Consider the following 26,336-nt stretch of genomic DNA (forward strand, 5'->3'; position numbering starts at 1 on the left):
CCCTTAGTTATGCTGCTATAGGCCTAGACTGCCGGGGGATTTCCCATGATGCACTGAGCTCCTCTCCCCTCTACTTTCTCTCCCTCTGTATGCAACCTTATCCCATTATTGCATGTTACTAACACAACTTCTCCCCTTTCTGGTAGTCTTGTGCTTTCTCGTCTCTCTCCTCTCTCCTATCACTTACTGCAGGTTTTCTGGCTCTGGAGCTGTGGAGTCTGGATCTGTGGCTGCGGGTCTCCTGCTGCCCCTGTGTTCCTGCTCGACACCCTCTGCTGCAACGACTATTGTTGCTAGTCTTATTGTTATTATTGTTATTATAATCATTAACATTACGATTGTTACCATTAACACTATATATCACTATATATACTAAATATCTGTACCATTTTTCATTTAGTCTATAGCAACATTACCTTCACTGTCTGTACCTCTGTGTGTATATTGTGTAGGCTGTCTCTCTCTCTCTCTCTCTCTCTCTCTCTCTCTCTCACCCCCAACCGGTCGAGGCAGATGGCCGCCCACCCTGAGCCATGGTTCTGCTCGAGGTTTCTGCCTCTTAAAAGGAAGTTTTTCCTTGCCTCTGTCGCCTAGTGCTTGCTCTTGGTGGGAACTGTTGGGCTTTCTTTAAATATCATCACAGAGTACGGTCTAGACCTGCTCTTTTATGAAAAGCGCTGTGAGATAATTGTTGTTGTGATTTGGCGCTATATAAATAAAATTGAATTGAATTGAATTGAATGTAACCAGAAGTGCAGAAACATTGTGATTTATACAGAGTATAAATAAGTGCCGTTATGCTGTATCTTCTAATATGTACAGCGGAGTTACAATATACTGGTTGAATAATGTATAAAGTGTATGTATGACTTGTTGCAAATGGGGTAACACATGCAAATCATCTGTTAGGGTCTTAAATAATAGAAGTGATAATTGCATGATGAACAAAATAAATAAGAGCATGAATTCTGCAGGACCTGAAGAAGGTAGTTTAGACTAATACATTACTCTCAGTAATACCAGTCATATAATATCTCCAGAAACAAACTGAGAACCTGAGGAAAATACAGACTGATCTAATTTATTAGGTTCTAACTTTCCACACATAGCGGTGATTTTAGGCCCTGATACTGAACCTGCTGACAACCCACAGCTTCAGGCTGCTCCATGAGTCATCACTTGTTTATGAGAAAACATGCAGTGTAGAATACGCTCTACTAGACGCCGCAGGACGGGAGTCCTTGCTGGACGCATGAATGGTCTGGACGAGCTAAAGAGCATCTTTGTGGTGCTATTTATGGAGGAGACCTGTGGCCTCATTTTAATCCAGTGAATATGTACTTTCACAGAAAGGATACACTGGATCCAACTCATGACCATAAATCAAAGACTCTTCCTGCAAGAGACTTAAGTTACTTTTCCTCTTCTCCACCTCTCTCCATCATCAGCACAAGCCCAGGGTCAGATCATATTTGGTGTTTGTTTTCAACCCCTGCCTGCAGCACCAGATGGGTGGTGTTTACTACGTCTGTGTGGTTCAGAAGGTAAGGTAAGATATCAATGCCAAAACAAGGTCACCAAGTTACCTGCCAGACCATTTCCTGTCATCTAAACATCAGCTCTTCTCATAGAACAAACTCCATCACCTGTCACTTGTGCAGGAAACAACAAATCATAAAGCTGCAGGTTATCAGCAAACATAATAAAACGACTAAATCATCTAGTCATCAGACTCTTTCAGATATTGCTATGGGAGGGGTTTACTCAAATAATGATAATGGCCACAGATCACTCCCAAAGCATGTCCAGCGTTTCAACATCCTCAGAAAGGCAGTCAGCAGTATGTCAACATTTAAAAACCTCATTAGATTGTTACACAAATTATTTGCATGACCAAACAAAAGCTACCAGAAATGACTGCTTCCTACACATCTTTTCTGTGGGTAAAGGAATGAAACGGAATCTTTAATCTGTGTATTAGTCCATGGCTGAAAATAGTCCCTTACAAACTGGCTCCAACTCCCACATAATGTTTGCAGGACTGAACTTGTGATCTAACTGTTGACCACTTCTGGTTCTCTATTGCACTTCTCATCTCCTGTCACCTCATAAATGATGTGGAACAATCTCTATGATCTTTTTGTTTACACAGATTTCATTCAGCCTTCATCAGTATCTGTGGATAACAGATTCTCTGCAGTCTTTTTAGCAAACTTTATATCCTTATGTATTCTTCTGATCCTGTTTGTCTCAGAAGTGGTTTTAAGCAGTCAGCCCTATCAGCAGAGCCTACTTTCATGTCACCTGGTAAATGTCACGCATGGCCTCAACAACTCTGCACCACCTTCTACATTTAAGACTTTTAGCTGATGCCCTTCGAAATACAGCCACTGAGGATAGTTTAGTCTATCAGCAGCATTACTGAAACCATTTGTAGAGGTCAAAGTTGTAGTGATTTCGCAATAAAACACTTCTGTTTTCTTAATGTGACTATGAAAGACAGAAGACCTTGAAGGAAGAAAACAAGACGGGGTGAAAGGATATTCAAGAATTCCTTTTTACAAGAAACCAAAAGTACTTTACTTTCATATTAGGCTTTGTTAGTTATCTTACTTTCTTTTTGCTTTTGCTTTCCCACACATTATTTCCACCATTAAGGCACTTTCAGTGGCCAAGCCTTGCTCAAACTGACAGAAGTTCAATTTAAATTCTAATCAAGTCCCACTGAACTGCAGGGGAATCTATAGACTTGTAGCTTTTGATGTAATGGTTAAACCTGGGTTCATAAGCTTCAGTGAACTGTTGGAACAAGCAGGAAAATAATATATATATAAATATATATATTAAAATGTTGTCACATCGTGCTGGCCAACTTCCCTCCATAACATTACACCCTTCATGAATATTCATGCAAACATTATTTTTATGTATTTTGAAAAACAACATTTAAGGATCCCCTCAATTTATAATCAAAACTGCCCTCTGGAACGACACATAGCACAAGCTTGATTTACATAATATATATAAATCAAGCTTGTGCTCTTGATATAAATCAAGCTTGTGCACCTCCCCAAAAATGTAAATACTAGCGGCCAATCCAGCGGCTGTAACACGGTGGACCAATATTTTTGAGTGTCTCAATGACCACACGATTATCATTAAGTCAAGAAGTTAGCTTGCTCGGCTGGCAAAGGTCATCAACACAGTGGACCCTACGTCTCTGTTCGAAACAGAAGGCAGCTAATGTAATAGACAGAAAGCCTCAGAAAGCTTTTGAGGTGAAGTCTTGTGTCTCTTCTGGACAGTTCAGTGTTTAGTTCTTGCTAACTTTTCAAAAATTACTACTAAAAACTACCACGCACAGACTTATGGGTAACAGGCAGCATCGAGTCAGTACTGATGCTGCCTTTAAAACTGACTGTTACGGGGGCAGTTTGTAGGCTTTTTACGAAAAGATTGCTTGATCCATTTCGACCAGCACTCGATGCCTCGCTATCCTGTTAGACACCTTCTGAGACGTCATTTTTGCCCATTTCGAACACAGCCTACAACGCTACCGCCAACTAGCGTTTTGGCGGTGTAATTGCAGAATGACGCAGACACCAACACACAACTATAAATGCATGGGTACGTGCATACTTTATGGCATCGGTTACGGCATAGGCTATGGCATAGTCTTAACACAGAAGTATAAATTAGGCTTAATCAGCAGGATGCTGGTGCCCTCCAAAACTGTACTGTAGACGCGAGCTTACCATTACCAAATGCGAATATCCTTAGTATTTGCAAAATGTCGACAGCTGCGGACTCTCTGCAGACAACGATATTACATTCCATTTTCCATTGACTACAATTCATTTTGAAAATTTGAAGCAGGCTTTGATAGGCTGCAATACTCCAAATATGCACCAGGTGAAGTTATAGACTACAATGAGAATGACTAGTTTCAATCAGAAAAGATAGCCTTTTAGAATAGAGTGTCCTGTAATACCTTGTAAAAATGTTGCTAAGAAAGCACACATCCTCCAATAAAACAAAGTAATCTCTCACCATTATAACCATAAGGACAAGTGCATCAAGTGTCCTTGCAAAGCTGCATTCAGATGGTCCAAGGCTGCTCTCCAGACTTTATTTACGTCAAGTGTCCTAGTAACACTGTTTTTGTCAGGAGCCGTTGAGGAAAAGCTGTAGAGGAGCCCATCCTGGGTAATGGGAAAGATCGAGGTAGGGACGACCTTGCAAAGCTGACTTTTACAAGATATCCTTTTAAGCTAGCTTTGTAAGGTGACCGTGATACAAATTACCCTTTCAGAATATGTAATTATAGGATTTGGGGATTCTTGTTCCTATGGAGTCTGTAATCCCTAGGGCACAATTGATGTTGATTGTATACCTTGGCTCTTGACTTCTCCTAGCGGATGGATTGTATAAGATAACATTCTAATAATAGTTCCAACATTTGAACAGTGGTCAGCCTACAGTAAACATGCTATGGTCAGAAGTGTTTTTCAACCTAAAAGCTGACTGACAGGTTTAATGACAATAACAATGGCTAAGGACCTGCAGAGAAAAGGTCAAGACTAATGACATTAAATGTCAAACTGTAAATAATGAAGAGAAACTGTAACTATCCATTGTGTTTGTGGATGTTCGCTGTCAAACTGTCAAACTTGAAGCATTAAACAAACCAGGTTTAATTTGAAGAAGAAACCGCTGAGCTGAGCTGTCTGTTTGCTTTCTTGCCTCGTTGTTAGGCTTATGTGATTTCCACTGTTTACTCTGGACGTGAGCCAATGGATTTCCATAATTCTTGTACTTCTTTCCTGTTCGGGTTGTCATGAACTTGATGAACCTTGATATGACAGCATTGGTTTCAAAAACAGAAAGTCTAGAAACCTTCACATCCTAGTATGAAGCTGAAACAACTCTCAAAAACGACAGTGAAATGAGCATTGTTTGAGTCTGAATGGGTTTAAGGTAAGATAAACAATAAATTAAACCCGTTTCTTTCTCATATGTATTGTAGATAGTTCTACTTGAAATAAAAAATGGGAAGAGAGATATTTAAGTTACTTGCCTCCAAATTGTAAAAGCAGAAGAGCAGCAGAAGGGCAGAGTAAGCATTTATTTATTTACCTCTTTATGAAAATTAAACTTATGTGCATGTTCCCAAATTGTTTCTACAAAAATAGCAGAAAATTCCTGAGAGGACTCAGATCCTCTGGGAAATCATGGGTTTATGGGAATAGAAAGTGGAGCACGTGCAAATGAAACAGAACATTTCCTCCTGAAAACACCATCATTAGATGTAATTATTCCAAGTGAGAGTTCTCTATAAGGAAAAGCAAATCCCTAAAAATTTTTTATACTTATATACCGAATCACAACATAAATAATTCATATTGTTTGGAGATCTTTGGAAGATTAGTGTTTTTAAAATGATCAATCTTGGCTCACTGGAGATTTTGTTAAGTAATCTTTTGTATTTTAATTGTTTGTAGTAAACCTTTCTATGTTACTTATTGCAGCACTAAGCAACACTTTAGCAACCAATCATCAACCACCCACAAATAGCCTAGCAAACTCCTGTCAATGCCTTAGTAAGCTATAAGGTTGTGGCGCTGTTGTATTGTTGCTTTTTCTTGAAAGGACTCTGGTTGAGGCTGGAGAAGGATGGTAGCAGGTGAAGCTCTGAGCAAAGATGACTGATAGCTTTTTTGCTATATAAGTGCAAATTTCATTGCATAATTCATCTACACCAATTTTAGTTCAGTAAAAAAAATAAACAACTTATCATTATTTGACAAAATGGCTTTGTCGTCTTTACAAGTATAGGAAAAACATTTAACTAATACTACAGGTAATGGATCTGGTCTATCCATGTGTCTTAGTAAGCCGCGACAGTGTGACAGTGAGCCAGCAGGTAAAATATTAGGACCCCAAACCTAATATCAGCACACATAAACACACATATACACACAAACACATGCATACAGACATTTGTATCAAAGAACGAATATGTAAACCACGTCAAGAAACATTGCAGGGGTTGTTCTTAGATTTTCAGGGAGACTATTCCAGAGTCTTGGTGCAGCTGCTGAGAAGGTTCTGCCACTTTAAAGTTTTCGATGAGTATTTTTGATAGTTAGTAACATCACAGCTAAATAATGATCAATGTGTGGAGCTACAACTCTAAACTATATGAGCTTTTTGAACAGGAAGACACTAGTCTATTATTGTATTTGTTTTGTTGAATGCTTGATACTTTATCACATCATGCTGCAGGTGGATAAACTCAGAATTTGTCTCAAAAAACTGCAAAAGAGCTTCGAAACACTTAAGTTACTGAATACCCTTGTGACAGTGCTTGTTAGAAAACATGAAGTGCACAATGAAGCACAAACACAACCAGCACATTTGCAGACTGTAATGATTACAATATGAAACGATTATTTTTTATCAGCTGTTCCATAAAATGGATTCACGTCTGCCTCAAACTCTGGTTATCTCATGTTCCTCCTGTATGAGGTGTTCTTGCCAAAGAACACTCAGATACTTGAGATTTCCTATTATGCGTTGTAGGCTGTTGGGATTAGTAATGTTGCCTCTGTGCCCTGATAATCATGAAAAAAGAGGTCTGAACTAAAGGAGCAGTGTAGAGTAGGCCAACAAAGGCTGAGGGTTCAGTGTGTACACCTGGGTTGAGCAAGTAGTATAATATTTTGTTTCCTCATTCTTTGACCAGATAATTCCTCATTTAAATAATAATATGGCAAATGTAGACTTTTTTATAGGTAAAGTTATTGTACAGATGCTTTTGTTTTGACAGTATTTAATATTTCAGATTCCAGACTTCTAGGGACCCCAAAAATGGATTTGTGGGGATTTAATTGTAACATTTTGGGAATATATACCGATAAAGCACAAAATCAACTGACGGGCCGTAATGTGAATCCTGCTTTATTACCTGATTTGAGGCCCTGTTTTGAAAAGAGTTGCTGTATAAATGACAGTGTGTTCATTAACACCATGCACCAGTGTACACCTAGTAACAGGGTCAGCACTGGGGCCTCCAGGCAGGTTAAGAGACTGAAGAAAAAACCTGCATTTTCCTCAAACTGAGGTATTTAAAAAATATTATTCCAGTATCCGCACCAAAAATCTATGTACAGTCGTATTCATACGGGATTAGTTTTACTCACGCACAAATATGTGCTGGAAATTCTGACACATTTCAAATCCTGAAGATTTGTCCTGAATTAAGAATAATTTACTAAATCACCAGAAAACTGAATTAAAGTAATTAAAGACCACCAGAGACAGGTTTTGATGTCAGGTATTTAATTCCCTGGGCAGAGTAGGGCTCTGTCAATGCGTATACTTGCCACCGTGCTATGATCACTCAGCAAAAAGCCTTTACTGTAAGAAACTGGTCAGCCAGAGGCGACCAGAAGGAGATAAAGTTGAAAACTGGTCCTTACACACTCACACACACACGGGCCATGCAGACAAAAAGATGTGACAGCCTTCCAGCGAGACGACATTTGTACTGGTTGGTTGCTCAGACTGTCAGAGTGACAAAGAGTCTGATAAGATTCTTCAGTTTCACTGCGTCCGGAGGAGGTGAATCAACAGGGGAGGAACTGGTTGTGTGTGCAGATAACAGCTTCCTATTCACACTGTGACTCATATTTATTGGGAAACCAGATATATATATTTCTATACGAATACAGGAATGTAACAGCAAATAAATAAGCAATTACAGTAAGAGTAACTCTTAAATTAGCTTTAGAATCCTGATCAGGTGCTCGACAGGTCAGGATTACTGCACCTAATGTTTAGCATGAACAGTGAATAGAAACTGAGCTTCGGGTTGTCTGCTGATTTTGGAAATGTGATCCTGCACCTGGACTCGATTTAAAGACTGAAACAAAAACAAAAAAAGCTTATTTCACATGTTATAAATACATTAGTTGTGTTATAATACAGAATACAATTCAACATATAGAGTTAAGGCTATATGCTTGATTTGGTTGATTTCCAGTTTTGAAGCAACAATAATTGTTTTGTTGGTCACTTTTGGCTTGTGTTGAATGTAAGTCCAATATTCACTGTCATTTGAGCTCTGCTTTGTCTCCACCAATTCCTGACAAAGACATACACCAATCAGCCATAACATGATGACCACCTGCTGGTCATCATGTAGGTCTACCTTTTGCTGCCAAAACAGCCCTGACCTGTCAAGGTATGGAGTCCACTGTGTATGCAATATGTGTTCCAACACCTTTCTATCAGAACCAGCTGGTTCACCGTTTCTCCTTCCTTGGACCACTTTTGATAGGTACAGGAGCTGCGAATTTGGAGATGCTCTGATCTAGTTGTCTAGCCATCACAATTTCGCCCTTGTCAAAGTTGCTCAAATTCTAACGCATTCTCCTTTTTCCTGCTTCTAACACATCAACTTTGAAGACAAAATGTTTACCTGCTGCTTAATATATCCTAGCCATTGACAGGTGCCATGGTACAAGATAATAAGTGTTATTCACTTCTCCTGTCAATGGTCATAATGTTATGGCTAATCGGTGTATGGTCCTTTTGCTGCTAGATGTTCCACTTTTTTCACCAGCTAGTTGCAAATTTGTTTTGTCTGCTGTTTGGTGCTAGGTAGGTAGTGTACAGCTGGTTTATTGGGGCTGTTTTGCTGAAAACAGCTGGCTGCTGCTGGTAAGGAGGTTGATGAGATTGGTGAGACTGAACAATACAGAAAAGTTGTGGGACATACAACCAAAAAAATGAGCTGGAAGAGGCTAAAAAGCTTTGTAGTGCTAAAGGGAACAGCAGTTTTCTGTAGTTTTATCACTACAAGCAACACCACACTGTTTGATCCACTGTTAATATAAAAATATTGTGCAGATTTAAAAAATCTCCCTTTCAAGAGAACTCAAACAAATAAATCTGCAGAAAACTAATATGTTAACAATGTACAGCTCCCAACTGACCTCAGCATGAACCATATCAGCCCTGCGATATCAGCAATTCAACACCCACACTCTAACTCAACTACCTATCAGTGACTACTGAACCAAATATGTAGACAGGGATAATTGAAGCACTGCGCTGCCCACTGCCTTCTCCTTTGAGTGCCGCTCTGGATGCTGCCAACCCTCAGAATGTTTTCAGTCTGGCAACTTGCCCCTCTGCTTTGAATCCTCTCAATTAGGAGAGCTGCAAAGTGTAGCCAAAACACCCCAGTGTTTTCATACCAGTGAATCTGCCAGAGTAATTTATTTATAATACCAATTTATTAATATTGTCTCTTGGTTTCAAAGGGGAACCAACACATGCTGAAGTGCTAATCCCGAGAGCTAATAAGTGATACTGCTTCAGAGATCGGAAATGAGAGTAGTTATTTTATGCTTTAGTAGAGTATCCACTTTGTTTGACATGGGCAACGCTGGACTTAATTTGCCATAATTTATGGGATAACTTTAGCAATAAATAATTTTGTATTAAAAGGGCATCCTTTCCATCCCGACCGTAATGTGTTTAGTAGGAAAATAGAAAATGCTACAGAATAATGAATAGCATGGGGATGCAAATTAGTGGCTAGTGTGGCTGCAGCATATCAATGACTATGTGTTCTTTTCCATAAAATATTCATTTATGTCCTTTTGAGCTAAGTGAAGGACTCCGCTAGAAAAAGCAATGAAGATGCATTAATAAAAGACCAAAAACGTAAGTCTGTGCTGAGTTTTGTCATTAATAATGAAAACCACTAAAAAATACAACCCTTTTGACAGACAATTTCCACAATAGCAACCAGATTTTTCAAAGTATTTTAAACATGCCAATAATGCATTTACAGAAAAGTGACCAGTCACAGCCAGCATTCAGAACCTATAATACACTTTCTGAATGTTTCAGCTGTTTCAAACATTTTGTTTATCCTAAGTTTTGTTTGGTATGGTTTTTGGTACAAAAAAGTAATACCTGTAACATATTTGCTTATATACTACTACAAAGCATTGTGTTTTGTAGCCTGCATTACAAACTCTGGCATCTGATGTAAACTCACTTTCTTGCTGAGCTGAAGACTTTACTACATACTCTACTTTACTACTAATACTCTACTACAATAGTTCTAGTGTCTTTGTATAATTGGTTTTTTTTTAAGCACCTATTTCTTCATAATCTCACAATACCTGAATGACACCAATGTTTGAATAAAGATTTTTCTCCCTTCCTACCAGAGCACTGTCTGCTCACTCCCTGTTTCACATTAAACAGTCTATGCCCACACAATCACCACCATTGAGTCAGTCTTACAAGAGCACAGGGTATGTCATGGATCAGCTGTTCTATATTGTCTTTGTTAATGCTAAATGTTTGAGGGCTTTCAGCTGACATATAATGCAGCCTCTGGCAGCCATATTGGAGATCCTCCATCTTGGGTACTTGCGAGTAACAATGGCAGATTGTTTGAACTACACAGTTCTCAACAAATAGGAAGTCTAGCCTACTTGGATTATTATCTGAATCTGTGCTGTTTGAGCATTTCACTACTAGTTGATTTTGTGTTTTTATAATTGTAGTTAGCTTGCCAGTTTTGTCAGCTAAGCTGTCCCTGATATAAATAGAGGAGGATGGAAAGTATACAGCGGATGCAGACAGATTCTGCACAGGTGCATGCAGTCCAGTCATACATTTTAAAGGAACCCCTGAATAGGCATAATTGCAAACAAAAACAGATGGCATTATTTTATCCCTCCCAGTCCCTTACGGATACACATGTTGAGCTAATGTGTGTACAAACTAGCTAATGCAAGTTCAGGGTAGCATTACCTGTGCTATTCAACGTTAATACAATGCTTTGCTGCATGTAGCTTGGTGGACTTTGGAGTAAAGACAACTCAGTCTACTGATATCAGAAACAAAAAATACATAGACTGTATTTAGTTTTTTAATGTTTTACTTAGAAAGCTGGCAGAAAGGGGTGTTGTTTTCTGATAAATGCACAACTCTGTCATAGGTCCACTCGAGCTACCCGTTTCAGTTACTACCACCACTGCAGCTTCTTATTTTTCTAAAGTAATATTTCATCTAAAGTTAGCGGGATGGTGGTATTTCCATTTAAAGGCCATATCTTTTAATTTACTGTTAACATCCACATCAAAATAGTAAGAGAACTGATTGAAGAAGCCTCCATATATTCAACTTAAAGCTTAAAAATACAAACGTGGCTGAAAAAGCAAACAAAAATGCATGGCTTACGTTAGCCAAAGGTAATGAAACCTGCATTTAATGGAAATAGAGCCGTTGACCATGTACTTATTTCTAACATGACCTGAACTCTGCAATTATACATCCCACCCACATGATATATATGGGCAAAAAATACCCATGGATACTGAAGCCATAGGCTTAAATACTGAGACAATGTCTGATTCAATGACACTGTCAGGAAGCTTGTTGGGTCAGTTGCTTTCAGACCAAAAAATTCCAAAATAACTGCAGTGTTTTGGTTTTGTGTCACAGTATAATAGACCAGCTACAACGGCATGAGGATGTAAATTTGTGTCTGCAGTGTGTTGGTGGAATATTAGACTAAACTCATTCATCTCCATAAAACATTCACTTTAATGAGAAGTCAATTTTCTCCTTAGTTTGTCCGAACAAAATGTGCTTTCTAATTATTGAGTCAAACATGGTGTTCAGGATGCCTAGTGTTATAATAGCGACTACATTCATTTTAATCTCAAGAGCGCTTTTCATTCTTAGCTGAGTTGGATGATACATGCTAAGAGACATTTTTCAATCAGACTTCTTTTTGTTTATACTTTGACACCTTCATGCTGTCACAAGTTTTTTTTCCATCTGGAAAGCTGTTGCATGATGATCCTTTGCCGCGGGCCTTACAGTAGAGTCTGCCATGCTCCCTGATCAGTCCACAAGGCAGCCATTTTGAGAAGGAGTGCACACTGTACATGTAAGATAAGCTCCAATAAAGTGCACATCATAAACCACAAATCAAAATGGACCCTGAGTGGAGTTGGAGAAGGCGCAGGGTGGATGTATTAGGCCTCTCTGTCATTTCAAAGGGACTCTTCCCAAACTGTTGTGACAGCCGGCTCTATCTTCCACTCCATCACAGGCTCCTGCCAATAATCCTTCCTCCCAACACACACCGCCGCCGCCACCCAGCCTCAGATACACGCTGTTAAGACAGGAGACTTCAAGTGCTGTCAAGTACTCGGTTTGCGTACTTTCAAAGGAATCGTGATCTCGTCTCTGCATCTTTCCTCACATGCGCAGCTAAATTTAAATAAGATGACCTGCCTGGCAAGCTGGGTGTTTTTATAAGTTTTTGACTCAGGACTAGGGAAAAAAGCTCTTGTGTACATGTGGTGTGGTCATTATGCAAACTGGGTATCCCAAAATGCCTCATAAATAACTGAAAGAATGCAGATAGTCATTTTATGGCTCTCAATTAATCACTTCGATTAATCTCATTGCATCACTGCTGCCCAGACCTCAAGTTAGATATTTTATCTAAATACTGTACTGTTCTCCGAAAACAAGAAATATAAAATTAAAAAATATAAATTTTTTGGGGTAATGTGGGTAATGGACTATTTCTTCGCTGGGTGCCGTGACTTCCTGAAATCATGTCGTCTCTGAGAGGTTGCAGCGAGAGAGTGGAGTGAGAGTGGAGACTTCTGTACTGCACAGACACATAGTGATATTAATAATATTACTTAAATTAAAAATGTAAAAATTTAATAAGCGTGAGTAAAATAAGCCCATTAATGGTGCACACATAACCACTGTTTGTGTTATGTAATTATGTGGACTGTGTCATGAAGAGGACTAAGGACTTTGTGTTCTTAGCTGTGTTTGCATGTTATCGAATATACAGCAGCTTTGTTCTTTGCATTATTTGAATAACTTACCTTCCCTGTCTAATTTAAGCACACATAGAGGACAACAGAATACCAGAAAATCCTGAACAGGTGTTCAGTGTCAGTAAAGAGACATGGAACTGTTGTAGAGTAGTTTCACAGAGCAAAAGTACATTTACATTGCAAATGGTGTGAGGAAAATTTACATTATGCATGCATGTCTTTCAGACATTTCACACGAAATATCAAATGGTAAATGCGAACAATCAATACTGTGTGTGTTCAAAATAATGTGGAAATAAATACAGGATTGCCATTCCCCAACATGAGCTGCATGCACTTTCCCATTCGCGACAATAGCAAGGTAATTAATGTCATTAATCGTGTAACATTTTTAGTGTGGTAACATGCTGTACATACTCACAATATGGTAACATGCGTAATGTGTTCGCTTGTTGTTACACTTCAATGCTAAATGTTAGGAGTGTTAGTGTAGTTCTTTAGCATTTTTGAAGATTGCTGTTCCCTTACTGACATCACATGTTGTGTGTCACTGTTTCTAACCTCAATCCATCCGGACACAAACTGGTAAATGTGATATCGAAACAAATGTGATTAATAAGAGGAATTTCTAATACGTCTATTGGTTTGTTTTTCCTATTACCTTTAATGAGTTAATGTAAATGTAGCCGCATTTTTATACATAACTGAATAATAAAAAGAAAAACTCCAATTGACTGATTTGGATTTGACTCTTATGAGACATTGTAAGAATGTTTGACATGAACCTTTAAAGAAGGGTGAGAACTAATAAGACATCAGCTCCTCTCAAAGTATGATTTGTGATATTTCAGGGGTCTCTAAAATATTGACAACATGTTTTATTGACATTAATCTCTGTATTTCTCTATCATCATGGATCATGTGGAGTGTCAGACTTCATCCAGCCAGAGGGAACGATCATCGACCGTCCACAGCAGGCCGCTCGCTCCGCAATCTACTGTCCCTGGCCCTGTACGCTCCAGCACCCCACTCCCTCTCCAGTACGGGTTGTGTCGCTAGTAAGCATCTTTATTCAACACTCCTTTTCCATGCTTACCATCGGCAGTCGTTAATGGTACCAACACATTTTTTTTTTGGGTTATTGGTTGCATTTGAAGTTTTACATCCAATCAAAGTTAGGATGTGATCAAATAAATCAGAAACTGCAAAAGCTATTTATTGATATTCCCATAGTTATGTCTTAAATAATAATAAGATAATAATAATAATAATAATAAAATCCCAAGTCCTCAATGTCCGAGACTGAGACAAGACCGAGTAAAAATGCGGTCGACTCAGAGACGAGACCAAGACCATCAAAAAGTGGTCTTAAGACCGGTCTTGTGACCAAGACCAGTCTCGAGTACTACAACACTAGTGGAAATAGTTCATCAGGGTGTGTAAAAATACAAATTTAAAGTACAGCTCTGGGCTCTGTAGGTTAGAGTTAATTGATGTCAGAATAGCTCCTGATTGGTATGAGGTTTGTTTGTGTTCAATCTGCTGTCCCAAACGGGGTAATCACATTTACATCTTTTTCATTTCATCATTTATCTGACACTGTTACCCAGAACAGCGAATGCAGGCACTATAATATCTCCTTCCCTTTTATCACTTCTGTTCTGCATTCTGCATCATCAAATACTTTGAGTGTGCAGAGCTGTTTTTCTCCAGTGAAGGCAATGGTAAAGAACACTTCAGATCCTGAACAAAGAACAACGAGTAACTTAGCAATATTACTTATCAACTCAACATAATCTTGAAATGACCAACGTGTTATTAGAAATGAGAAAATCAGGAGCTGGACTGAGAGGTAGATTGTTTTTTGTGATAGGGTAAGATATGGGAGGGGGGATATGTCTAATTACTGCTTATCTGCTGTTTCCTGAAGTATTGTCCAACTCCAGTGAGAGTCCTAAAAATATTATAGAGGTAGATACAATCTGCACATATCACACAGGGATAGAGGCTCCATTTGGCTAGCTAGAACCACCCGGGATTGTTTCAGAGCAGAATTTTTATTTTCTCTTTGTCTTGCTATCAGCTCGGCTTCGGAGGGCTCTATCTCTTGTGTCAATCAATAGCACTGCAGATTTAAGCCCACCACTAGCAGCTCTGCCACCCCAGTGTCCCACATCATCCTCTTTTCCATCTGTCTGCATGGATCCCTGAGGCCCCCGGCTTCCACCCGGAGCCAGACACGGTCCAGCATCAATCGATATCTCTGCAGGGCTGCACTGGTGAGCAGAGCGTGTTTCTCAGAACGGATCAGAGCCGAGTGACATTTCTGAGAAAGTTCCGGGAATGGGCTGAGAAATTCTGATGGGAAATGGGTTTTAAATGACTATCAGTTCTGCATGTTGCTGCTCAACTGCAAATTTTGCATACATTTTACATGACTGTCATCATATCATTAGCTTCAAACCTTTCAGAAAGCAACTGTTTTATGCTTATTCCAGTACAGAATAGGATTCATGTTGCAGAGACTAGAAACTCAATCGTTCAGCTCTAGTACAGATGCCAGACACTACGTTTCTCCTACCATTATGGGAACCTGAGCACTCTGTTATGTTTGTGTATGATTAAAATCTTTTACGGTAAAAGTGTTCTTAGTAGAAAATAGGTTGTGACTTCAGACACAGCCTTATTCTTGTTGTTTCTGAGTACATATCTTGTGTCAAAATAAATTTCAGCAGTAAGGATCACAAATTGAGAGTACTTTAAACTCTCTCTGCTTCCTAATGCATCAGCCTATGGTGACTTGGACATAAATCACACTGAAATAGTAATGAAACTGCACTGTTTGATCGGTGGAACTGGAAGTTGTGCGTTTCTCACAACTAAGGTTCCTGTTTTGTTACATAAAGCAACCAAACAGACTACACTAACCAAATCCAACATTACTGCTCACATTACCAAGAGCAACATAGAGGCTGACAATCTTCTCAGTGCTGGTCTGGTGTGTTCATAATTGTACCTATGCACTCACATGAATCCACTACGTTTAACTGATGAAATGATAAAATATCAACCCATTTATGTGTTAGCCAAAGTGACAGATGACACAAGCTGTGTGTTATAAAAAAAGCATTTTGACGCTCTACCCCTCCTGCCTCTGAGCCTGGAGATGGCGGTAATAACTCCTGACTGCTTTCTGGGGACTTTTCTGTAATGTTTATGATCCGCTTTACCAGCTAGATCCAAGTGCACAGGAGAACATAGAGCACCTTCACTGGAATCATCTTTAATATATTTTCATAAATCTGATGCACGAAGGAAGAGAAAGATTCCCTCAGACGTTTAACGGAGGCAGCAAGTTCACAAGCACAAGATTATTGTTTAAAAAAAGCAGCTCTTATCAACTGCTGCTGCTGCCCACGCAGACCAAACATGTCACACTCACTCTGCATTTTCACTTCCCACTTTCAGAATTTCAGTCCTTTACTTCCAACTACCAGCCACTGTTACAGCTGTAATCCATTTTCCCCTCAACTGCCCGTGCAGGTTTCTCATTTTAGTTTAATTCATCATGCCAGGTGAGAATAAAAGACTTGTTGCAACAAATGCTAGAAAATATGTGTATACAGAGAAATGCAGTGTATTTCATTAAGAGCAAAATGCAACTAAAATCTAAAATTCTTACTTTGTTCTAACACAAGAGAAGAACTTCCTCTGCTGCAAAAATGTCTCTCCTGGAGGGCTGACAGGTCACCAGAAGTGTCTAATAAATGAGCTGCATGTGAACCTCCTGCCTGGTTTCCACCAGAGCTTAAAATGAAGAAAGGGAAATGTGGTTTTAACCTCAAAACGGCACCAGAAACAGGACTCAGCTTCAAATACACAGACTGAGCAGTAGAAATTGGCTTGAGGCTGTGATCAAACAGCACAACTGCATCTGTTTGTCACAAACATATCAGCTGCAGACTCAGACATCCACCCCAGCCCTGTTTTGCTACATTTGTCCGTCTGTGTGTCTGACTGGCTGGCTTGGCTAAACTGGCCCTCTCAGCGTCGCATCTAAATGACCCCTGTCACCAGCCGTCGGCAGCTCACGGCCAGACGCCGGCGGAGCGAAATTGGACGTGGCGGGCGTCCGCTGTCCCCAGCCACAACAGTGAGACAGTGAGAGAGAGAGAGAGAGAGAGAGAGAGAGAGAGAGAGAGAGAGAGAGAGAGAGGACAGCCCTGCAGTCAGTGACGCTGGGTGGCAGGCCAGACAAGGAGACGGGACAAAGTCGACTCTAAACTCCAGCTAACCCCAAAAAAGAGCCACAGGGGGGTGAGAGCCAAGACACACATCATCCAGCACCATGCAGGCAGACTGCATTCACGTAGGACACAGGGCACACAGTCTAGACAGCCTCTAATTGGTCTTTCTGGTATCAACTGTGTTACAGCTGAGCAAGTAGGAAAATGAGATATCCAGCCATTTAAGCAACACCAAGCTTGTTATAAGTTTATGCCCAAATAAGTTTTAAGCTGCAAAAAAGAAAATTTATTCAGAATTAATTGAATTTCAGAAGAACAGATAAATTGGAGAATTTCTATTATATAAAATACATCTCATCAATTTAAATAAATGTTGCTAAATGCATTTTTTAAATAAATGTGATAAATTTTTTCAATATATTTTAATTATTAATAATAATAATCAATAATATAAAGAATGAATTATAAGTCTGCCTTCAAGGCAGTGATGTAGTCAGTGAAATACTGACAAATGCATTCAAATAAATTAGTTTAAAATTTTAAATTAAACATATAAAACAACAAATATTTCAAAACATTATTTTTTAAAACATATTGAAACATTATCAATTAATGTATTAATTTTAATCTTACAAATCATACAAATGATTAATTTAAATGTATTCGATTAATAAATAGATATAATCAAATATTGAATAATACAGCAGCATTTCTCCAAACTGATGTAAAGCCTTGTAAAATCAGCCCCTTACTGTTACCTTTCATGTACAAAACACATTTGTCCACCTGCTCACATTCTAATAGCACACACACATACACACACATTGTTGAGCGTTTGAGACAAACCCTTGATCACGTCTCGCACTTGAGGAAAAAAATACCCGGTGAGAGATATTCTTGTAATTTTCTTCTTGTCGTCACTTTCTCTCTGGTTGATGGGAGCTGACGGAACTGGGACTGCGACAAAAACATGGGGAGGCCAAGCACCTACGAGTTTAAACTCTGTTGTACCATCTCATTATATTCTGGACTGATTCTAACCATAACAGGAGATGCTACTAAAACAGTTGATTCTGAACAGGGAAAATATGGTAATTTTTCTATTATCTTTCATAGAGAGACATTGAGATGCAGATTTTTCACTCCAGTAAACTGCACTTCCCCTTACATGTGTTACAATGAGAACATCATTGTGTTGTTTTGTTTCCGTTTGGTCAATCTACACCATTATCATGCTGAGCTTACCTTCGCCTTTAAATGAATCTCAGTGCCCCCCGATTTGAACCAAATGCAGTGTAGTTGGTGAAAATGGTAAATATAAAATATTATGAAATGTTATAGATGTATGAAATGACAACGACTAAATACCTACTGTACACTACCTGCTCAGCACCAAACAGAGACTAGCTGGTGCACATGGAGGAGCATTTAGCAGCGTAAGAGCCAGATACTGTATATTTCACAGGAGTTGGTAGAGACAAAAAACAGAGCTAAAAGAGAGTGAATATTCATCAGATGAACACAAGTACGACACCAATGGGATTTATTGCTGTGTAAATACTGGATTTTTTGGTTTGCTAACAAGTTTGCCATATCAACTTAAAAGGTGATGATATGTCAACGTTGTGCTTACAACCTGTTTTCACTGCCCTCAAGTGGCAAAAAAAGTTCTTAGAGGTTTAAGAAATTTCTTCTTTTTTGTTGGACAGTTGGGTGGGAGGAGCTTCTTCCTGTAAATTCTAATACTATATTCTTCAAACATTTACAGTGTTGACAATTATGGTTTAGTGTGTTAGCATGCAACAACACAAAGTAAAGCTGAGGCTGATGGGAATGTCATTTTGCATGTATTTGATCATAAAAGCGGAATTACTCAAAGAAAAAAAAAAAATACAAGAAAGGATCTCGTAATTACGAGATCAGGATCTCATTATTATGAGAAAAGACCTTGTAATTATGAGAAAAGATCATCATTTCGAGAAAGAATGTCGAAATTATGAGATCAGGATGCCGTGGTTCTACTGAGCATAGCAGTGGCCAGTAAGTGGCACCTTTCAGTTGTCTCATAATTACTACATCCTGATCTCGTAATGTGCTGATGTTGTTGTTACGAGATCTTTTCTCGTAATTATGACATCATTTCTCGTAATTCCAGGATGTGGTGTCTTTTTGTTGAATACAATGTGCTTCCATACATAAAAGTATTGGACAATTTTCTCAGGACCATGAATGTCTGTAGAGAATTTCATGGTAATTTATCCAATAGTTATCAAGCTATTTCAGTTTGGTATAGAGTGGAGGACTGACCGACGACAATTTGAAGAAACAGAATCATTAAGTATATAGCATGCAGGGTTGGGAGGGTTACTTTAAAAATTTAATCTGGTGCAATTACTAATTACTTATTTGAAAATGGAATCAGTAACATAATCCAAGAACCGCAAAATAAAAGTAATGTAATCTGATTACTTTTTACTTTTCTCTTTACTTTTGGATTACTTCAATGCAAAACAGGCAAATGAAGACAAGAGAAGTATCAATGATGTGTTGTCTGCTCTGTGTATTTTTAGAGAAACCTAGAATAACAAAATCTCCCTTTCCCAAAATCCATTTTTAAATGTTTTTATATATGCATGATGTCACCACTATGGCATCATTCTGCACTTGTATTAATTTAGCGTCTTATGAAAAGATTTCTCAGTGTGGGAAATCAGAGTTTCCTGATGGACACATAGCTTTACTTGTGGCTGGAGTTAGGTAACAGCTAACTGCTGTTATTAGCTCAATTAGCTGTGCCCGTACTGAGAGCTCGGAGCACCGGGGGAGTGTTAGTGTTTACCATAGACTGTATAAAGGTGTTTACTCAAGCACTGGAGGTTTTCGAGACAGGGGCGAGGTGCAGTACTCGGGTGCAGCGCCCAACTGGGAACCAGAGCAGGGTGAGTGGGAAACAAAACCTCGCTCAGCAGCTTCGCAGTGAACATGGCATGAACAGGACTGAACACAGCCTCAGAGACAAACAGGGAATCCAGTACTGAGATGATTTACACGACGCTTCTTGATGGATAGCTTTACTTTTTGCTAAACCGCTAACTGTAGCCTATCTGCCTGTATCTGTGGCGGGTTAGCTCAGTAGGTTAACGTGCTGCTAGCGGTCGTATTAGCTTACTCAGTTCCGGGGTGCCCAGAGCCAAACGCGCCAAGAAAACCACCTCAGGACTGTATTCTCAGTAGTCAAATTGGCCTCTGCCAGTCTCGGGGGGTGTGTTTGGCCCAGGTCCATCTGCCGTGTTCACTCACTGAGAGCTGGAACCAGTCCGCACAGACTCTATGCGGACTGGTCACGGGGTGGAGGCATAACGTTAACACACACTCGGCACGACTGGCGAATATAAACGCAAATAAAATCAATATCTGTGACATGTCCCTCCCTAGCTTTGGGTTTTTACAGAAACACGTACATGTAGCATAGACTGTATGTAAAAGATATATATGGAGGCAAATAGCTCTGTGTTATCCCCAATTTTTCAAAATTTACCTGATTACGTCTTTATTTTTTGTACTGTTACTTTTTTTTTTACAGTTACTTTTTTTTTGTATCCTGATTACTTAACGCCGTAACATGTAATCCGTTATTCCCCAACCCTGATAACATGATTAACTACATAAAACTGACAGTCTGCCTTATTTATTCCACACATCTGTCAACTTCTATGTGTAAAAGATCATCAGATACAGAAAATAAAGGAGAGGAAATACTGAATAAATATTGTTGATTCCAATTAAATTATTACCATACATCATTAAGAGTACGGTAATGGAACTAAGCATCATCAGTAGCACTGCTGTGCACCAGATTTCCTGGTGTTGCAGACTGCACTGGTAGGCTGAAACAAGATGGCTGCTGACCACCTCACAGATAAAAAAAAATATGTTCAGCAGCCAGCAGATCCGACTGTGAACTTTTATAGAGATTCACACTGATCTATAACTCACACTATGTATTTGCATCAGGATATTCCAGCAGTTAATATTTGACTCTTGCATACAATAACAGAAATACCTTCACTGTATCAAGAATCATGAGAGAGAAATGGCACGCATTTTTTTTAGTTTTCTCAGGACTTCCTGCTCTGTACCTGCTGTGTACATTCAGCCGGTGAGAAAAAATATACTTTCATTCAAAGACATGAGTTATTATTTAACAAAACCACAACTGATATCTCTGTAAAAATGTTCCTGTTTTATCAAGCACAGGTGTTGATATAGCTGCAAAAACCTTAACAATATTTCATGATCTGCTCCTTGTTTGTAGCAATTACAGGTTATCTATGAAGTCTGAAATAAAACTGTTTGGCTATTAAAATCTCATAACCATCTAAGTGTTACCACTGTCTGCTCTGCTTTTAGGATGGAATCTGTGTCCTCCACAGATAAGAGGACAAGTCGGTGAAAGAAATATGGCCGGGTTGTCCCTTTATCTGCCCCCACCAAATGATTTTCAAATCCACAAGGACTGAGTGAGTGAGTGGATTTTGGGATTCAGCAGAGAGCGAGCTGAGATTGCTGAGTTCATTCCCGCCCCGTCGGGGTACATATCAGATAACATTGTCGCTTTCGGTTTGAGCTGTAATTTCCTGGAAGACAAGGCGCGATGTGACAGATGGCGCTCATGGTGAAAGAGCTGCCGAGGACGAGGACATGTTGCACCGCCGTCAAACCTCCGGCGGGACTGGAGCAGGCAGGGACACAAGGAGGGGCCAGCCACTTTCATTTTCTTGCACATTTGCTGCAGAAACACTGACTGCAAGACACATCAAAACCCGGGTCAAAGACATGAGCTTAGCATTTGTAAACTCATGTTAGTGTTTATGTTGAGGTGTCGTCAGCTCTTGCTCTTCAGATATTTTTCTGATAGATCTGTTTGTGCTTCTTTCTTTAATTAATTAAAGGTACACTCTCAGATTTTGTTAGAGCACCCCCCAAATCCACAAATGTATTCCCAATTTCCTGTTGATGTTTAAAAACATAAACTGTGAGCACATTTATGGATGTGAGGGTGATCAATAAAATCACCGAGCGCCTTTAAAGCTGCATGCGTCTATTTTTGGCCACTTGAGGGCTGAAAAACATGAAAAGAAGTATACACCCACCACAGATTGGCATATTACTGTTTTTACAGCGAACATGTTGGCAACATGTTTCCTATTTACACATCTAGCAAACCCAGAGCAACATGATCATCTTATTCAACTTGTGTTTGATGAATGTAAGTCCAATTTTCACTCTCCTTTTAGTTCTGGTTTGGCCTCCACAAACAACTGAGAAAAATATCTGGTTCTTTAGCTGCTAAATGGTCCACTTTCTTAACCAGCTAGATAGAGGATTTTTATCTATATCCCCCACTGCTAATTCCTACTGGTTCTGGTATTACTTGCAGATCTTTGGAAAGTACTGCAAAGTTTTCTGCCACCAGCCCAATACAATGGAGGTGAACAAATTCTTATTGTATATATTACAGCATTTTTACAGTGCTATTTCAAGACAATGTCATGGTTATTCAGGACAACAAATATGCAAGATATATTGGATAGTAAAACTATTTAAGAACAGTTTTCATTGGAAACTATTTTCTATGAAATGCATAAAAAAAATGTAGTTTTGAAGTTCTAATAATAGATTTAGAGTCCGCTCTTAAAAATCCAACTATGTGTAATTTTCAACTGTAAATCTCTCCAGGTCACTAAAACCACCAACTTCCCAGAGAAAACACAAGGGCACGACCTTAGTGTGCTCAGTGGGACATTCTATGACTATGTGCTGCTACTCATTATAACATCTATAAAAAGACAGTCAGATATAAACTATGAGGCAGCAGGCGATCATGTTGTCAGGAAATGAAAATTCCTGATGATCGTCACCGCCTCCATAGTCCCTGTGCTGAACTGTGGCACCACTACAGCATAAACAGCACCAAGAAAGTCATTTAATACACAGTGTCATGCTTCCTTTGAAATGAAATTACACAACCTCATTCCTGTAAGACCAGCATGCTGCAGTGATGGACACTGAATAGTTGAACAGAACAGACTGAAAAAGTCTTGAATCTCGAGTTTAAAGGCCACAACAACAACTTCTCCTTGTTTCCCTGAAGCTCATGGACTCTTTATAGAGACTAAACACTCAACCAACACTTAACATTTATACCTTCACACTGCTGTGAGCTGCTCTGTGAAACAGCATAAAACAATTGGCTGCTAACTGTGGCTACTTTCCAAGAAATTCACTTCCCCATTTCACACCCTGACTCGATACAAACATGAGCTGTCTCCTGCAACAGCTATTCCGGCATTATAACTATAAAAGTATTAAGCATTCATTTCATAATTATGTTGGCTTACTGTGACTCTTTGCAGATGACCGAATTTTGAATGTTGGACAACCACAAATACATTCTTAACATGTGGGAAATGCAGTAGTTGTAGCACTAGTCGCAGTAAAAAACAGTTCACTCAGCCAACTCAGTGGATTTTAATATGAATGTACAGCATTGATATTTGGGGTCTAGGCTCTCACCTTGATGCTCCCCACAAGGAAACACCGGGCAAGGAATTTAAACCCAGAGCCTACAGGTGGATGATGGGTGAGGATGTGGCTTTTGAAATGCTATATGAATATCACCAGCAGCCACGGCAGCGGTAGCAGCAAGTGACAGCAAAGATTTCAGGTGAGTGGTGTGGCAGCAACAGAGTGAGTAGCACACTACCGTAACCGTAAAAGATATAGCGTTGGGTATAGATTTAATTTGCGGAGAAAAGCGTATGCCATGTGACAGCAGCGGCTGACTCAAACTGACTGAACTAGCTTGCAGGCGTCACTCTTGACCCACACCCTGATACACTATGAGTTTAGCATACGGCAAGTCGCGCCAACCAAGATAATCCTCAAATGTCCCCATGTTTGTACCATAACCACACAACACAATAAAGTTTCCTCCATTATTTCATCCTAGTCATATACATACTGGTTTTAATGTATCCCAGCCTCAACCACAGCGCGCAATTTCAGATACTACTTTCAAGGTACCGAATCTTTTTTCAATTTTCAAAATTTCAGACCCAATTGTGTTAAAATGTAAAAAAAATAAAAATTCAGCAGTGGTGACTCAACCTGCAGATGCACCCATTCCCCACCTTCAGTTGCATGTGCGTTAAGCAGCAGCTGCAGCCTCCCATTGTTCTGCTCCATCTCCTCTCCTGTAAGTTAACGAGCCTCTGTCGGCATCACACGCAGCCTGATGGTTTAATTAAGATGGCGCTGCGTCCTGTTAAAGTGATCCTGTTGATCACATGACTCACAGGAGCCTCCACAAAGTTTGTATTTTAAATATTTGACATCTCTGCTGGGAGGGAACATCAAAGTCAGACAAAGAGGGGACCTTCTGAGATCAGCAGGGTCCCCAAGAGGAGAGAGGACACATGGCACGGTACCTTGCTCACACACTCTCTCACTTGTGTATCACACACATACACACACACACTGTTTCTACTGTCTACCTCTCATCTAAGTCTGACAAAAGTATGCAGACTTCTCTGTTATGACTACTATAACATCCTGTCTTTATAGTTTTATATCTATAGTGTATGTGTGTGTGTGTCAGAGAGAAAACAGTCAGATAGTGACGATTTGTGAGGACGAGAGAGGTATCATTGCTATGACTCTGCTCTCCTCTCTGACACACACACGCACACACACACACCTTGAGCAGCTGACAGCGGTGGTAATGGATGACTCACCGTCATAACTCCTCATCAGATTGTTGTTTGTCTCCGTCCAGCAGGATGAATGAGCGGACTCAAGGCTGGATTTATGACAGCCAATCAGCAGCCAGACAGGCGGGACACATTACTACGGTCCCTCCGTTACTATGGCGATCTTATAACACTGCTCAGAGGGAGACCATTGCTGCAAACACTCCAATTCAACACGTACCTATACAGCTTTACAGGAATCTTATAGTTCAGAGCTGAGCTGTACATGGATGTAACATTGATCTCACAATATCAGACTGGACATTGTCTGGTAAAAAGTACATATTTCCCAAACCGTTGTATAGTAGAAGTATAATGTAGCATTAAGTGGAAATACTCACGTGAAGTACAAGCACCTCACAAATTGTACAAAGAGTAGTTTAACAATACTTAGCTACTTCCATCACTGCATATCATTAAACAATGAATAACCATAAAGGATAATTACATAAATACTGCATGGATATTATATTGACATAATGGAAGATAACACACACACTACAACAATTTCACTAAAATATCAGTGTTGAATTTAGCAGATAGACAATACCCTATTATGAAGGAAACCATAGAGGTAATCAGTAGAACTTATCAGACATCCGTCCAAGAAGGATTCCTTTATACTGACCTCACATGGAAGAGTCAGGGCTTCAGCTAATGCTAATGTCTTTTCTTCGACTAATCGACTATTTGTTTAGTTATAAAGGACAGAAATGCAGCAAATATTCACATTTGAAAATCTTAAAGCTGATTTTGTGGCATTTTTGCTTTAATGGTTTCCTGATTATCAGCACTGCTGTTTATTAAATTTCTTACATCAACTAATGGATTCATCAGTTCATTAACTAATTATTTTAGCACTACATCATCACTGTGATCTACTGAATGATATTACAATGAAAAGGCTGTCTACTTGTGAAGCAGCACTATCACTGTGTGTCCCTTCACACACAAACTGCCATCTAGCATCTCCTAACACACGCACGCGCACAATCTCCCCTCCACAAAAAGAAGCTCATTTTATTTCACTAATCATTTTTTATCTCCAGACTAAATGAATCGACAAAGAATTAATCCCCCTCCATCCTCCTCCTCTCCATCCTATTGATAGGCAAGGTGGCATCGCTCCCATCCACACCCTACTCCCAGTGCGCATGCGTGCCGCGTCAAACAAAGGACCAGGCAATTAACCGACGGAGAATGGCTAATAAAGTTGGACACGCTGCTGAAATAACATGCAACGACGATGCAGCAGTAACAGAAGCAGAGTGAAAGGATTTACTTAATGTCTGTACATGCGGAGGGGGGGATTCGGGTAAACTCCCAATTCCCCATCACCCCCCATCTCACACACGCTCCCCAAATCCCTGCCCCCC

At 39.5% G+C, this 26,336-nt stretch overlaps 1 protein-coding gene across 1 annotated transcript in view; it reads right to left on the minus strand.

Annotated features, from left to right (window-relative positions):
- The window catches only part of basp1 (brain abundant, membrane attached signal protein 1), a 52,040-nt gene that overhangs the window by 24,777 nt on the left and 927 nt on the right, over positions 1-26,336 (minus strand). The window lies entirely within an intron of this gene.

This window comes from Micropterus dolomieu, linkage group LG06 (assembly GCF_021292245.1).
Source record: "Micropterus dolomieu isolate WLL.071019.BEF.003 ecotype Adirondacks linkage group LG06, ASM2129224v1, whole genome shotgun sequence".
Classification (NCBI taxonomy): domain Eukaryota; kingdom Metazoa; phylum Chordata; class Actinopteri; order Centrarchiformes; family Centrarchidae; genus Micropterus; species Micropterus dolomieu.